The sequence below is a fragment of the Peromyscus maniculatus genome, chromosome 4, assembly GCF_049852395.1.
Source record: "Peromyscus maniculatus bairdii isolate BWxNUB_F1_BW_parent chromosome 4, HU_Pman_BW_mat_3.1, whole genome shotgun sequence".
NCBI classification, from domain to species: Eukaryota; Metazoa; Chordata; class Mammalia; order Rodentia; family Cricetidae; genus Peromyscus; species Peromyscus maniculatus.
In genome coordinates, this window is record NC_134855.1 from 54,335,039 (window position 1) to 54,350,838 (window position 15,800).

Sequence of the window (15,800 nt, forward strand, 5' to 3'; positions counted from 1 at the left end):
GGGAGAGGAAAAGACTCGCTGGTGTGGGGTTAGGGAGGAACAGGGAGTGGGAGGGATCCGCCGATCTGGCTTCCTCGGCCCCGGGATTCGGCGAGCGCTGCTGCCGCCGGGGGGCTGAGGGGAAGAGAAACGGCTTAACCTATGGGGGAGGTTCTGTTGTCAGGAGTCTCCACATGGCAATGTATGGGACCTGGTCCGGGTGGCCATGGGGACTGGAAGCAAAAACTTTTCCCTCCACCTGTGAAATAAGACTGAGGTTAAAGGTTTCCTGACGAGGCCATCCTACATCCATTTTAACCCAATCGGCCTCGCAAAGAGTGATCTATTTTTTTTTTTTTTTGATTACGACTCCTTTGTTGTTGGCTCGTGTCTTTCTTTACGTCTGACCAGTGTTTAAGCATGAGGCTCAAGGGGGTGATGACAGTCTGTCCTATGGCTGTTTTTAAGAGGAGAACGGTTAAACAGAAAACAAAAAAAAACGACAGACCAATATAAATAAGACTAACACTCGCTGCGCGGCTTCGGTTCCAAACCGAAAGCAAAACCAGAAAAACCGTGCCCCCAGAGGGGTCTTCAGACCGTGCCACAGAGGGCACTTCAGATGAACCGTGGAACGTCTTCCAGGTTCCCAGATTCCCCTAGGACGTCTCCCAGGGTTCAGTGGCGAAGTCCAGACCCGTCGGTCCCCCCTTTCAGATCCACTGACACAGACAGATTATCAGACGCAGGCGCGGAGACAAACAAACAACATTTAACACTCAGACAAACAGACAACCCTCAGACTGGACAGGGATGACATAAATCAAGGCCGGCCGGCTTACCTCCTGATGGTGGGTCGGTGGTCCCAGGGAGGGGTCTCAATCCCCGTACGGGCCACCAAATGAAAGACCCCCGGCTGAGATCTTTCTCCGGGAGAGACCCCAAACCCAAGGAACACACCGAAACCACAGATCAGATGCAAAAGCAAGAGGGTTTATTTAGACCAGGTACCTGGGGCGAAGTCTCTTGGAGGACTTGCGCGCCTTCCTAGGGCAAGGGGGACTTTTTATGGGACCCCAGGGGCAGAGGCGCGGTTACAGAAGCGAGAAGCATAGTTACAGGGTCCCTATTGGTTGTTTCAAAGAAGGCCAGGGTGAACTTGGGGTCATATGTGTGTGGCTGATTTGGCCTTGTCCAGGCCAGCTGCTTATTCCTCAAGGCCAGGGGCCCGCCATAAAATATCAACTGTCTTACTCCCAAGGCTGCTGACCACAGTTATCTCTCTCAAGGCTGGCCATAGCTATCTCTGTCAAGGCCGGGTAGCTGGCTATGGCTGTGAACTCCTGTTTTTCTGATTCCTGCAGAATGGCGTTTCTAAGGCCAAGTTATTGGGGGGGCATAACATCGGCCCAACGCCCCATATCCTCATAATGGAGCGGGGGTCTTTCAAAACTAATGAGTGATGGAGGGACGAGCTAGGCAAGTGCAAGAGCAGTCCATTCTTCTGCCAGGAAGAGCGGAGGGTGGGCTGCTGCTCAAGCCGAGCCTCTGCTTCGGAGACTCAACATCCCAGCCGTGTCCTTAAAGCCCTTCAGCCGATTCCATCAGCCCACCCGATTTGAATGAAGATCTCCTTAAAATCAACTGGTTAGAGACTTCAGTTACATTACATAATCCCTTCTTAGCAGCCTCTCCATGAGTGTTTAGTTGAATAATTAGAGACTAGCTCAGTCAAGTTGGCACATAAAACTGGCCACCTTGCAAGCAAAGCCAACAAAATCTCAAAAAAAACATCCCTTAAACCTTGGTGTGGAGACTGGGATGTAAGTAAGTGCTCTGTATTTGTTATGGAAATGTCTGTATAACAAAGGGTTTACTTTGTCTCCTGGATACTAAATAACCTCATAACTGCACTCTTAAAACAAACATATGCCTACTTCAGATGTGAATCAGTAATAAAATTCTAGAAAAATTGCCTCTACCATGCCTTGTGCCTCTAAAAAGTAGGCAACTGTGTCTTCAATAAATGGCTGTTTTTGAGAACAGTGAACATTTACTAAACTCTGAGCTAGGCAGTGGATTTACAAGGTCAGACAGAGAACAACCCTGTATTGCAAGGTCTTATACAGTCTATTTGGTAGGCAAATTAGCAAAGAAATAATTGCAGTCCCAAAGATAGATGAGGTTATGTTGAAGAAAGTGATCCAGATGTGCTTTGCTGCCAACCTATGAAGAACCATGAACAGTATGTTGGGGTCCAGTGCTCTGGCAAAGAAGAGGTGCTTTCTGCTGGTGTGCTTCGGACAGGGAGAGGGGAGGGACCAAGAGAGGGTTTGTGGCAAGAGTGTGAAACTCCAACAGTATTGAAGAAGGGGGACTGGATTTGAGACCAGCAGAGTTTATCAGTGGGGTAGGGAAGAATATTTGAAACCGACTTTGAAGTTTCTTTTGTTTATTTGTTTGAGACAAGAACTTGCTCTATAGACCAGGCTGGCCTCAAATTCACAGGGATCTGCCTGTCTCTGCCTCCCAAGTGCTAGGATCAAAGTTGGGCACCACCAGGCCTGGCCTGAGGTTTATTTCGTAAGACCGAGACACTGATGGGTAATGGAGGTAGGAGGATCACAGGAGGAAAAGTGGATGTTTACTTCTGAGGCAGGTGAAGGTATTGAATAGTTGCTGCTGTTTCCTGTGCATCTGTCCCGGGTCTGGTATGTTACGGGCGGCTTTGTTGCTGACTTAGAGGCCAGTGGCACTTCTGTTTGGGCTGAGGTCCCCTAATTATGGTAAGTTGGTTACTTTTTGTAAATTTGACAAAAACTAGTCACCTGTCAAGAGGGAACTTCAAATGATGAATTGCTTCCGTCGGATTGCGCTGTGCCGTATTTGTGAGGCATTAAAAATACTTTTACTGAATCTCAGAGAATTTTGTGCACTGTATTTCGATCATTTTTATCCACAGTCCCTCCTTTCCACCCTTCACAGATCTCCTTCCCTAACTTTGTGTCCTCCTTTGGTCACTTGTTTTAAATCTAACAACCGTTGATCCCAGATCTGTGCTGTCTGTATACTTTTCTTTGAGTGAGGCTATCCATTGGAACATGGTTGAGCTACCAGGAGCCACAGCCCTAAAGCAAACCGAATCTGTCCCCTTTCTCAGAAGCAATAAGCAATGAGGGGAAGCAGGCATATTGCTTGGCCATGCCATTATGGATTTACTATGAGCCTCGGTGGAAGATAATTCAGACGGAGCTCTTGCTTTTTCAGACACAGTCATCCGTGAGACTCCAGATCCTCATCAGCACAGTTCACAGCCCTCACCTCTCTCCAGCTGTGCTGTGACCTTAGGTGCATTAAATGACTTGTCCTATTTTTTTTATACTTAAAATTTATTTGTTTTATTATTTGAGATTATAAAATAACTATACCATTTTGCCCTTCATATTCCTCCCTCTCAACCCGCTCATACACCCTCAAAATCCTGGCCTCTTTTTACATTACAATTGTTGCTACATTCATGTATGTATGTAAATATGGTGCCACCCTGTGAAGCGGGTTCTGGGTTGTAGAAGAACTCAAGCTGAACAGGTGATGGAAAGCAAGCTGCTAAGTGTTGTTCCTCCTCCTTGGTCTTTGGTTCACTTCCCGCCCTGACTTCCCTCAGGGATGGACTGTTGCCTGGAGGTGTGAGATGAAAGGAACTCTTTAGTTCCTAAGTTGCTTTTAGTCATGGCGTTTATCACAGCAACAGAAAACAGAAAGGAGGGTCTCTGGCGAAGGGGAAGCTGGGAAAGTGCCTGGTGTTGAAGACTCCTTTTCAGGTCTTCTGTCTTTTAAAAAATAATTATATTGTATGCATGTATGATACACGGGTGGAAGGGCACATGTGTGTCTGGAGGGGTCAGAGGACACCGAGTGGAGTCTGTTCTTGCCTTCCATCTCTCTGTTGGTTCTGCGGATCCAACTCAGGTTGTTAGGTTTTGTGACAAATGCCTTTACCTGATGAGCCATCTTGCTGGTCCCTGAGGTCTTTTGTCTTTTTAAAGAGGATAGTGTAGGCTTGCTGCTTTAAACATCACCTGACAGGTGAATCTAAGAGAATGTTTATTTCTAAGCAAAGATGAATGACATCTAGTAGTGGGAGAGGGGGGAAAATGTCTTCATTCATGAGTGATTTCTCACTGTGTCTTGTAATTCCCAAAGAAAATTGATAAAGCTGAGATTTCTTTGGCCTTGAACATTCCACCTGATGGATGAATTTGTATTGACTAAGTCTGGCTTTTTAAAAGCAAGAGACACTTACGGACCAATTTTCTTGGAAATTGAAACATTAAAATAAATAGTAGGCAGGGGAGATAGTCCGGTGGGTACAAGTGCCCCAGTTTGATCCCCAGAACAAATGTAAAAAGCTGCGTGTGGTAGTGCACATCTGGAATCTGAGCACTGCTGGGGCCAGATGGAAGGGAGAGACAGGAAAACCTCCCAGAAGCTTGTAGGGCAGTATGGGGGATCAGCCCCTACTTTTACGACCAGCGTACTCTGAGCAGGGAGAAGTGAGGAATATGTAGAGAGAATATAAAGAGAGACAGACAGAAGCACAGGAGAGCCTCGGGAGGGCCTGGGTCCAACCCCACCAGCCCCTTCTGTCTCTGCTAAAGGGCTTTTAAAGGAATGCCAAGAGGTGGAGCAAAAGACCTCCCCCAGCACAGCCAAGTGCAGACCATCCCAGGCACCTGGTGACCATGCACGTGGTCAAGCCATCCCGTAATGCAGCCCTGCTGAGGGAAGCAAGCTCAGGTCTCATTGGGAAGCTTGTGTGGGCTCCCGCAAAGCAGCTAGCCTGGAGTGTGTGGGATGGTAGAGCCAACAAGAGACCTTGCTTCAGCAAGGCGGAGGGCAAGAGCAGGCTGCTGAAAGTTGTCCTTGACCTCCACACGTGTGCTGTGGTGTTCTCTCTCTGTCTCTCAGTCTCTCAGGCTCTCTCTGAATTTTTCTCTCTGTCTCCCCGTGTCTCTTTCTCTGTCTGTCTCTGTCTGTCCGTCTGTTTCTCTCTCTCTCTCTCTCAATGAGTAAATAAAATAGCAATAGTAATGAGTCATAAGCCATGAAATGAAGTAGGATCCTGGGGGTCTCTATTGATAAATGAATGGGAGGAAAGTTCTTCCTATGCTAGTTGTGGATGGATGTCAACCGGTAGGCACAGAGAGCGTTTAGGAAATAGAAAACTCATTATTTGGAAGGCTTCAGTAGTGAGAGGTTCCTGAGGCCACAAGTCAGTGAATTCCAACCTTGATAGTCAGATAATTGGCCTAGGTCAGTGGTAGAGTGTTTACCTCCTGTGTGAGGCCCTCATTTCAGTGACCAGTACTCCAAAACAAACAAACAAACAAACAAACAAACAAACCAAGAGTACTAACGCAGCTTCCCAGTGTTTCCCTGCAGTCTTCGTCAATTACGAAAGGGAATAGTGTTGAAGACTGGTAACAAAGACAAACCTCAGGTGAGGCGAATCTGTGCCCAGGCCTCCTGACACCAGTCAAACCCAGCTCCATGCCGGAGTCTTATCAGAAGGCTGTGGCGTGAGTTATGTGAGCATCAGGTGGACCCAAGTGAGGGTAGCCCAGGTCCCCCGAGAGAATCCAAGTTTTAACTCTTGAAACCTATGGAGGATGAGAGAGGCAGTGGAGAGAGACTAAGGATTGTTTTAGACTGAAGGGAACAGATACCATACTTGCAACACGTGCTTCTGGATTCGATCCTAAAATCTCGGATTAAAGCTATTGTTGGGACCAGATAGATGACTGGCGTCTGTAGCTTGGATAATGACACCTTATCCGTGTTAATTCACTCATGGGAATGCTCAGATGCTTGTCCCATATGAGAGAGCCCATGTTTCATGAACTAGACACTGGAATATACAGGAGTCCTGTCCACAGTTCACTGTCTGGCGGCTCAGGAGAGTGCTAAGGACTGAAGAACCGGTCGCCAAGGTGAAGGAGACAGAGGCGCTCCTGTCTTCTTTGTGCCAGTCCTGCAACTTTAAATAAGATTTAAATGATTTCGAAATTGATTTTCTTTCTTCTTCTTTTTTCTTTTTCTTTTTTTAAAGTTAGAAAGCTCAGGGAAGGGCCATAGATCTTTTGGGAACTGAAAGAGATGCATGACAATGACAGATAAATATAATGAATGATGCTGGACAGAATGATTTTTGTGATGAGTGTGTGTGTGTGTGGTGGGTCCATGCACAGGTGCATGCACTTGGAGGCCAGAGCGGAACATTGAGTGTCTTCTTTTATGGCTCTCTCTGCTTTATTGCCTTGAGACAGGGGTCTCTTACAGAACTGGGAGCTTGCAGGTTCCACTAGAGTGACCAGCCCACAAACCCCAGTCCCTACGTGTCTCTCACCCGCCCCACTGTGCTGGCTGAGTTTTGTTAATTTTGGACATATTGAGAAAGAATTAAGGGAATCTTAATTAAGAAAATGTCTCCATAAGATTGGCCTGTAGGTAAGTCTGTAGGGCGTTTTCTTGATTAATGATTAATGTAGGAGGGACCAGCTCACCGTGCGGAGCACAACCCTTGGACAAGTGATCCTGGAAGGTATAAGAAAGCAAGCCCAGCAAATCATGGGGCGCAAGCCAGTGAACAGAGTTCCTCCATGGCTTCTGCTTCAGTTTCTGCCTTGAGTTCCTGTCCTGACTTCTTTTAGTGTGACCTGAAAGTATAAGCTGAAATAAACCCTTTCCTCCCCAAGTTTCTTTCGGTCATGGTGGTTTATCATAGCAGTGGAAACCCTAAGACATTTCCAGGGCTTGAGTTACAAACACACACAAACATGCTCGATTTTTAACACGGGTTCTGGGGATTTGAACTCAGCTCCTCAGACTTGCAGAGCAAACACTCTTACCCACTGAGCATTCTCCCATGTCACTGGGATAGCTGATCAAGCTTTGGGTGAGTTTGGAGTGAAGGGACATGCGTGACCTTTGTGCTGTTTGACAATTCATGGGTGAGGTTTGCAAGTACAGATGCTTTTCTGAAATCCAAACAAATCTTATTTTCCCTTATTTTTGACTAAAATAAGGTAATTTGTTCCTGCTATAAAAAACCAGCCAGCCTTGTAAAGAAGTGCTTTTAAAGAAGCTTGGAAGGCGTTAACGATTTTCTTTTACGAGTAGGAAATGCCTAGATGATCCATCTGTAGACAGTTTAGTGTCCCGAGTCTTTGGGGTAACGGTGTATGACCTGTCCCATTGGGTGAGCCCTTCTTTGGGCCAATGGAGACAAAAATGCCATTGTTAGTTTGTAAAAGAGAAAAATGGTATAAAAGTAGAAACTGTTAATTAGTGACACAGTGTTTTCTGGGACAGGTGGTCTTCTTTCAGATGCTTTAATAGTATCGGTGGAAGTCTTCATCCAGGTGTTGGGGCTGGAAACGGAGAGGACCGGCCCCTGTTTTTCCTTCGTTGTCTCTCAGTTATCTCCTGGACACCTGGTTTCTCTTCCCAGGGTCTGGGCTTTCTCCTTTCCTCTCGCATTGACCTTCTCTCTCCACTCTTTGCCCCTCCCCCATATTTAAAAGCCCTGCCTTATTCTTACCATCTGGTAAAACGGTCCTTTGCCCACATCCTTTTATCTGCTGAGCGGCTGACTTGCCTCAGCCCCTCAGAGTTTCGTGTCCCCGCCCTCTAGTCGCCACAATGAGCCTAGTATTTTCCCCACTGTATCTTCTTCATGGAGGAGAAGGCCAATCTGAATAAGAGATTCAGTTAGAATTAGAACAGACAGTCTGTAATAGAGGAGGTCCTAGCAGCTATCATGTACTGGCCGGTTGCTACAGGCCAAGGATTGTGCTGGTTGCATTCTGTGTCTTCACATGCTGACTCCTGACAGCAACATTTTGGAGGATGTGTTTGTCTCCCATTTTATAGAGTAGAAAATGGAGGCATAGAACTAAAAAAAAAAAAAAAAAAAAAAAAAAAAAAAAAAAAAGACTAAATCCAAAGCTCAGCTCAAAGATGAGCAACAAAACTCAGCAGTATTCCCGTCACAACTATTAATCCCGCAACTGGGTTCTGCAGAGTACCGTCAGGGCTAAGTGTCACTTAGATGAGAATCATTAAGAAGTCTGCAGTAGTGAGTCTTGTCCTGCTTATTGGGCCAGCACGTGGCGGCGGAGGGAACTGAATTAGATGCCATGCTCTAAATGGCAGGGCCTTGGCAAGTGGCTGTGTATCACCAGTGCATGTGGCTGTGGAGAGTCACCCCTTCCTCCCCCACCCCCACCCCGGGCTGGCAAGATTCTCTTTCCTGAATGTCACAGGAACTAATTATGTGCTGTTAAATCTGAGACCCATTTTACATTCCGGTGGTAAATCTCACATGTCAGGAGCAGCTCGTGACATTGTGGCATGTTGCCCTCGGTTCATGCTGAACTGTGGACAGTTAAATCCTGTCAGGATGGAGCCATTTCAGTAAGCACACCTGCTTTATCCTGCAGCCACCTGAGCTACTTCAAGGTGACTAACTGGTTCAGGACATGTCCCCAAGTGGCAGTCTGGAGAGTGCAGAGATTTGCAGTCATTCCGGGAGGCATGAGGTTAGTTTTGCTTTTGAGATGAAGTCTCACACTATAGTTCAGATTGGCCTCAAACTGCAATCCTTCTCCCGCCTCAGCATCCTGAGTGTTGGAATTATAGTTGTATGCTCACATGCTGAGTGAATTTTGATCTCTGAGTGCCTAGGGGGGAGGGTAGAGAGAGTTACAGAGTATGAGCTCCTGCATTGGTCTGTGTCTCTGTTCCCATGTAATCCCAATATAGTAACAGTAATGTGGCAGTTCCGGGAGCATGCACCGAGCAGCATGCTGGAATGCTCCATAACACCGGCTTAAGAAGCCAAATTCTGTGGACTACTTGGCCAAATTAGATTAATGGAAGTATAGCCCTGCTTTAAAAAAGCAACAACAACAACAACAACAACAACAAAGCTCTAATTGGAATTTTAAACACTGTTTATATATTGCTTATGTATTTACTCTTACTTGGTTTCAGAGAAAAATGCAGGAATTAGAATCCCTGGGCGAATACTTCTCGGAGGTGTATATTCTTGTTCAGTCTGGGAGAGCGAAATAAATGAAAACATGGTTTTCTTTTGAAGGTGCTGTGTGTGGTGTTGCAGAGACATCCTTGGTTGAGGGGTGCACACAGATGTGCTTATGTGGCTTATGTTGCTGACATTAGGATTAGCTCCTCAGGGGGCTTTCTCTGTTGGTTTTGGGTCTTTAGGACGCTGCGGACACGTTATATGGGAGAGCCCAGTCACAGCCTATAGATGGAGTGTGACTGAGGATGGAGAGCATCTGACAAAAATCGCTCTCTTGGGAGCACTGGATGGTGGTGTCCATTAAGCCAGGGTCTGCCTCGGAACTGGCTTTATGATGGGTTTAGTGCAGAGGTAATTGACTTTTCAGCCCACCACATTGAACAAGGAGCCTCTGTGGTGAAGAATCTCTTTGTTTCCTCTCCATCCTGGGATCAGCTATTGAGGCTAGACTATTCACATAGAATGCAAATTGTAACCACTACAAAATAGTCTCTGGAAATCCCTGTGGTATGTATGCAGTTTGAAGTGTGACCTCTTAGCAAATACCGGGAGACGGAGGTGGGCAGGTACACACTAGAATTGAGGGGAGGGACTCGGAGGACCCCATTCCTCTCTGAAGAGCAATAGGCAGTTCATGGCTGCTGGGGTGCGGCGCGGGGGGAGGGGGTGCGGGGCGGGGGAGCCCTTGTCTCCAGTGGTATAACCACTGGTAAGTAAGGTGCCCATACTCCTGTGGATAACCCCTCACCCTGTTCTCGTAAGCAACTGTAATAAAAATCATTAGGTCATGGGAAAAAACCACAAAATCTGTAAAAGCAGAAGAGTGGCCATTGAGAAGAGGAAGGGGGTCAGGGAAAGTTGGAGGAGTCAAGAAAATGGGGTGAATATGATCAAAATATCATGCACACGTATGAAAATGTCCAGTGAAACCCAGTAGTGTGTATAATTAATGTATGCTAATAAAACATAAAGAAATGAAGAATTGATGTCGGGGTTGGCTAGGGTCATTTTGGTGTAGGGCAAAAACATCACTAGGATGTATAATAAGCATGTACCAGTATCTGAAGGAATTCATCATGAAGGGAAAATCCAGCCCTTTAATAAGGCATTGCCATTATTAAGTGAAACCAAATGGAAACTGCCTGCAAGGGTAGAGGAAGCTGTGTACATGATTAATTAAAAATAAATTAAAAAAAAAAATAAACCTTTGCTTGCTTTGTGTGTGTTAAACATTTTCCACTGATTTCCCCGCCCCTCCCCAAGTTAGTACATTTAAATGTCCCTAGCAGTGATTTCCACTAGAAAGTCACCAGTGTTCAGCAGCCAGATAGAGTTGGATCTTAAAGAACCACGAGTTGGCTGGACGGTGGTGGTGCACGCCTTTAACCCCAGCACTCGGAAAGGCGCAAAGCTACACAGAGAAACCCTGTCTCAAAAAAAAAAAAAAAAAGAGCCATGAGTTGAATTTGCAAGGAGGTAGTTACAACTAGAGAGGGATAATTGTCACTGATTCAAGCCACGCTGTCACCATTGCTGATGCAATGCAGAGTAGCAAGTATTCGCTCTTTTATGTGTCAAGGCAGGTAGGAATAAATGGCTTTGCTTTCCTGAGGTCAAATCTGCACCGTTAGGCACAGTATTTAAACTGTCTCCAGCTGTCCATCTCCTCCCCAACCGGGGATCTCAGGACACTGCATTTGAAAGCCACACACTCGTGGAGCCTGTCTTTGCCACATCACCAGCTTCTCACTCTAGCCGTCTGCTGGAGCCTGCTTTGTGGATGCTGTGGCCAGGGGTGGTCTGTAACCGTCCTCATCCAGCGCCGGGCAGCCTCGCTTCCCTTATGATGTTGGGGATCACCACCCCCCATACCCCAGGGTGCAGCTTTCCCAGCCACTGACCTGGCTTCCAGGAATGGATGCTGGTGATGTCATTTTTAATCCCTGGTTCATCTCTTTGCTTCAAATGCGGAGATGTCCTTCAACCTCCTGTGTTCTAATGCTTAGAGACATAGCTATTACAGGATGATTTTATGATTTTGGCCAAAAGCAAAATTTGCGTTAGAAATAAGTGTCTTGGTATGCACAAAAATAAATTATAATTTATTTTTAACATTTAAAATGTAAATATTATTATAAGAAGTAATTTTTATTCATGGCAGAAAAAATTAAGATCAGACCATTCCACTATCCAGAAATAAGATAACATTTTGTGTTAAGTATACAGATCCCCTCCACTTCCTAATTTACATTCTTAAGAACCATAGAAATGGAATCATGCTATGCTCCACATGCTACTTGTCATAAATGGCTCCCTTTACAAGAGTTCCCGTGTGGGCACTAAATGTTTACCATTATTTTCTATGGCTGCAGGGATTTGTCGGACGCACAGGTAGTGTCCCGCTGTTTCCTTAATAACCCTTGCCATAGAGAACATCTTTGGACATACGGTTGTGTGCTTGTTTGAGTCTGGTTTCAAGATAATCTTCCAAAGCATTACATATATTGAAAACTTTTGAGATCTGTTATCAGGTTGCTCTCCCAAAAGTGTATTCTTGTCAGTCTGGTGTGTGTGTGTGTGTGTGTGTGTGTGTGTGTGTGTGTGTGTGTGTGTGTGTGTGTGTTTTGGTTGTTTTGAGATAGAGTCTGTCATCCTGTAACCCACATTAGCCTGGAACTCATTTTGTAGCCTAGGCTGGCCTTGAACTCACAGCATTTCCCATCTTTCAGTCACTAAGTGTTAGGCTTACATGCCTGAGCCACCCTATCAGTTGTATTAAAACACATCTTAAATCTAGACGGGGCATTTTTCTGTATAGTGTTGACCATGTGTATTTTGTGGTAAATCAGCCACTGAGTGTTCTTCTCATATTTTTTCCTGCAGAGACATCCTTCCTTCAGCTTACAGTTTTGTGAGCACACATACAGGGCATCTGCATTGCCTCTCTGTCTGGTTGATTTCTTCCCCTACTAGATTTGAATTTTGACTGCGATTTAGTCAGGGGTAACAATTTAGTGGGCAAGTAAGTATTCTGCATTATTGGGTTTTGCTATTTGAGACTAACATTTTAAATGCTTCTCATCTAGAGAAATTATAGGAAATAAAAAGGTGCATTGCAACTCTTTCCAGACCCTCCAGCTTATTTATCAGGTAGGCCTGTTCTTATATCACCGGAAAAAACAGTGGTAGCCTGCTGTCACCAGCATAGCCCCTGAATTCCATCTGCTTGTTTTTGGAGTGTTCTTCTTTAGTGGTTTCAGCGCACACACCGATTGTGACTCAGCCTCCAATCTACCATCTTTGGTTCTTTGCGGTAGTGCCTTTGCAGACTCCTTATGGCCCTGAGAATCTGACAGCTTTATGGTTATGCAAATGTTATTGAGCGCCTCTTGATGGATGTTCTTTCCATCTGGTGGCTGACTGTACAGGCACTTCACCTTCAACTGTCACAGGGCTGGCTAGTGTGACCTTCATATCAGGCTGTGGAAAAACGTACTTGCCACGCATCCTAGGACAATTTGGAGTGGTTGCCTGGGCAACCTCCATTGCCTCTAATCAGGTGCCCCAAGGATAACCCGAGTCCCAGGGGGAGCACCACATCTGAAGAGATGAACTCTGTCCCCAGCATAGAGGCAGGAGTACATGTGTGCATTTTAGGGTACTCTGCTCATACTTGGAGGCGGGAGAGTGTGTTATAATCTGAAGATGAATCAGGGAAGGAGAAGAGAGTTAAGATAACAGGGTAGAAGAGAGGCAGGAGAGATCACACATGCCCCAAATTAAAGTAACAAATCAAAGTGTGCCCAAGGAAACACCGTGGTGCAATCAGAATATAGGCTAAAAGTCATGCTTCGAGAAACTTCCAGGTGGTAATTACCGGGGCTAGGTATTACGGTGCTGTGTGCCTGTGTTCTTAGCATGGGTGCTAAGACAGGTGGGTCATGGTTTCGAGAGCTGCCTATGCTTCGAAGAGAGTTCAAGGCCATTCTGAGAAACATGGAGACACCCTGTCTCAAAACAACAGCAATATCCAAGCAACAGTGTGTGGAGAAGGAAGAACGATGGTGAAGCTTTCTAAAAAATAGGCAATTTCACACACACACACACACACACACACACACACTTCCACCCTGAAGCAGGTATGTGTGTAAAGAGTTGGATAACGGCTTTGAGGAACGGACATTGTTCTTTGGCTGCAGTCCCCACTAAAGTCTGAGTGAATCGGGAGTGATTTTTTTTTTTTCTGGAATCAGAGTGATGTCATTCAGAATCGTAGAACATAATTTCCTTGTTATTTCCACAAATTAAAAGCATTTCAGATTTGAATCTGGCATAGAATCAGTTGTGTGTGCACGTGTACTTAAACGTACCTGCAGATGTACCAGGGTGGTGAGGATAGATAGCAGCCAGTGGGACTTCAGATCTTCTGAGGGGGAGAGAGCTTAGGGTGGCCTTGGATGAAGGCTTGTCTGGGCACAGCAGGGAGCTGGCTGTTTTCTGTACATTACCTTAAAGAATTGTTTTTGTTTTGTTTTGTTTTTAAAGCAAAGCCTGTAACTCACTTCTGAATACCCAGAACTTCTGAGGACCCTGAAGTCCTCGTTGTGAGCATCCCAAACTGATTACAGAAGGCATGCAGCTACTGCTATAGTTGATACTCAGATACCGAGCCCTTGCTAAAGTGTCGTTACTTAGTAAACAGACCGCGATGATATTGCCAGATGTCAGGACCTCACGGTTATTTAGATATTTTCTAGACATTAGACTTTGTAGTTCTAAAAAAAACATTATTTCAATCACTTTGGTATGGGATGGCACCCATATAGGCTTACAGAAGAGACACTGAACAAATGATCCAAAGAGACTAAGGGATTACTTGATGATGGCTTGGCACTCTGGAGCAGCCAGCAGAAGAGAGAGGGACAGTACCTTCCCCTGGACCAAAGGAATCAAGAGAGGAACCTGTGTTTCTGGGACCCAGTGAGGACTCTGGCTATGAGGTGGTAAATGTAGCTGGACACAGGACAGAGTCCAGGGGTGGGAGTAGAGGTTAGCATCTTGACTTCTCTGCTCTTCGTTTTCAGTTTGGTTCCTTCAATAAGCCAAGGGAAAGCTAGAGGGCAAGAGATGAGATGCTAGGTAGTTCTCTCGTACAGAGGTCAGCTTCTGAACGCCAGAGAAGAGCAGAGGAGAATAGACAGCGGGAATGGGTGTGTGGAGTAAGGAGGTAAAAATGAGGAATAATGGGAGCAGTGTGCCAGTATCCTTCCATTCTAGAAGGGTCTCCTTGCACTTTGGGAGCATACGCATTTGGAAGAAAAGCTACTCACATAGGAATGTTTTTGTAGCTCCTGGGCAGCGGAGTGGGGACATGGATCCGTCTCCTGGATTTTCCTGGTTGATTATTCTCTTTCTGGTGTGTTCCACCGAGTCTAGGATGTATTCTACAATTAGGTGTGGGGAGAGTGAGAATTCCTGCTTTAGAGTTTTTACATTATGAACCCCTTTCTACTTGAATTGGTCTTGCCAGTAGCTAGCCAGGCACCCAGCAAACAGTAGAACTAATAATGGCCTGAAAAGATTGTGGGCTAGCCTCCTCCTATGACAAATTCAGTGCCTATGAGATGTCTTCATAAGGAAATAGGCAGTCCTCTCTCTAGTTCTGGGGTCTATTGCATTGTGATGTCTGGGTGAAAAGTGGGGAGGACTCTGGATGCTGTTTCTTGTGGCTAAAGCTCTGGCTTCATTAGTGGCCCCAGTAGAGACACTTTGGGTCTATTAGTAGCAACAGACTAACTTGTGTTTAGTGTCTTCTCTGGGCTAAGGTGTTTAACTGGCTCCTATACTAAGGCTGGGATGGGGCTCGTGGTCTTAGCCATGGATGGGAGCAGTCTGAGACTGGGTAAGGATTGAGCTCAGTGGGGCTGGTCGCATGCAGCAGAGGATTTGGAAACTTCAAATAATTGAAATATGGATACCTAAGGTGGCTAGGATGTACATCCTGTCCCTAAGTCACTATTATCAGCCCCTGATAACTTTCTTTCAAGCAGAGACGGCTGTGTGTGCAGCATTGTGTTGGAGTAGACCTCAGCTCTGGGTGTAATTATTCACAGCCCAGCCTAACTGAAGCTGGCGAGATGACTCAGCTGTGAAGAGCACTGGCTGCTGCAGCAGAGGACTTGGGCTTCGTTCCCAGCACCCACATGGTGGCTCACAATCATCTGTTCTAGGGGATCTGGTGCCCATTCCTGGTCTCTGCCTGTGGTGCACGTACTTGAATGCAAATAAACACTCATGCATATAAGATAATAAAGAAAAATAAAAGACAAGGGTAACTGTCCCAGACCTACTCTGCAGAGATAATAACAATGTTTTAGTATAACCAACTACCTAGACCATAAATACTAAGAAGTTGGTATTACACTTTTGTACAGTTTTATAGTTTGCTCTTTCTTGGCAACTTATAGCAAGAAATACCTTATATGAGTCTCTCTCTCAATCTCTCTCTCTCTCTCTCTCTCTCTCTCTCTCTCTCTCTCTCTCTCTCTCTCTCTCTCGTGTGTGTGTGTGTGTGTGTGTTTGTGTGTGTGTGTGTGTTTGTGTGTGAACTAGGCACATGTGTGTAGGTCAGAGGTCCAGTTTTGGTTCTCATTCCTCACACACTAACCACCTTGTCTTTTTTGAGATCAGGCTACAAGCCCTAGAGATCTCCATC

The 15,800-nt window shown here is 45.7% G+C and overlaps 1 protein-coding gene across 14 annotated transcripts in view; it reads left to right on the forward strand.

The window, feature by feature from the left end:
* The window catches only part of Osbpl6 (oxysterol binding protein like 6), a 202,367-nt gene that overhangs the window by 30,419 nt on the left and 156,148 nt on the right, over positions 1 to 15,800 (forward strand). The gene's annotated exons all lie outside the window — the stretch shown is intronic.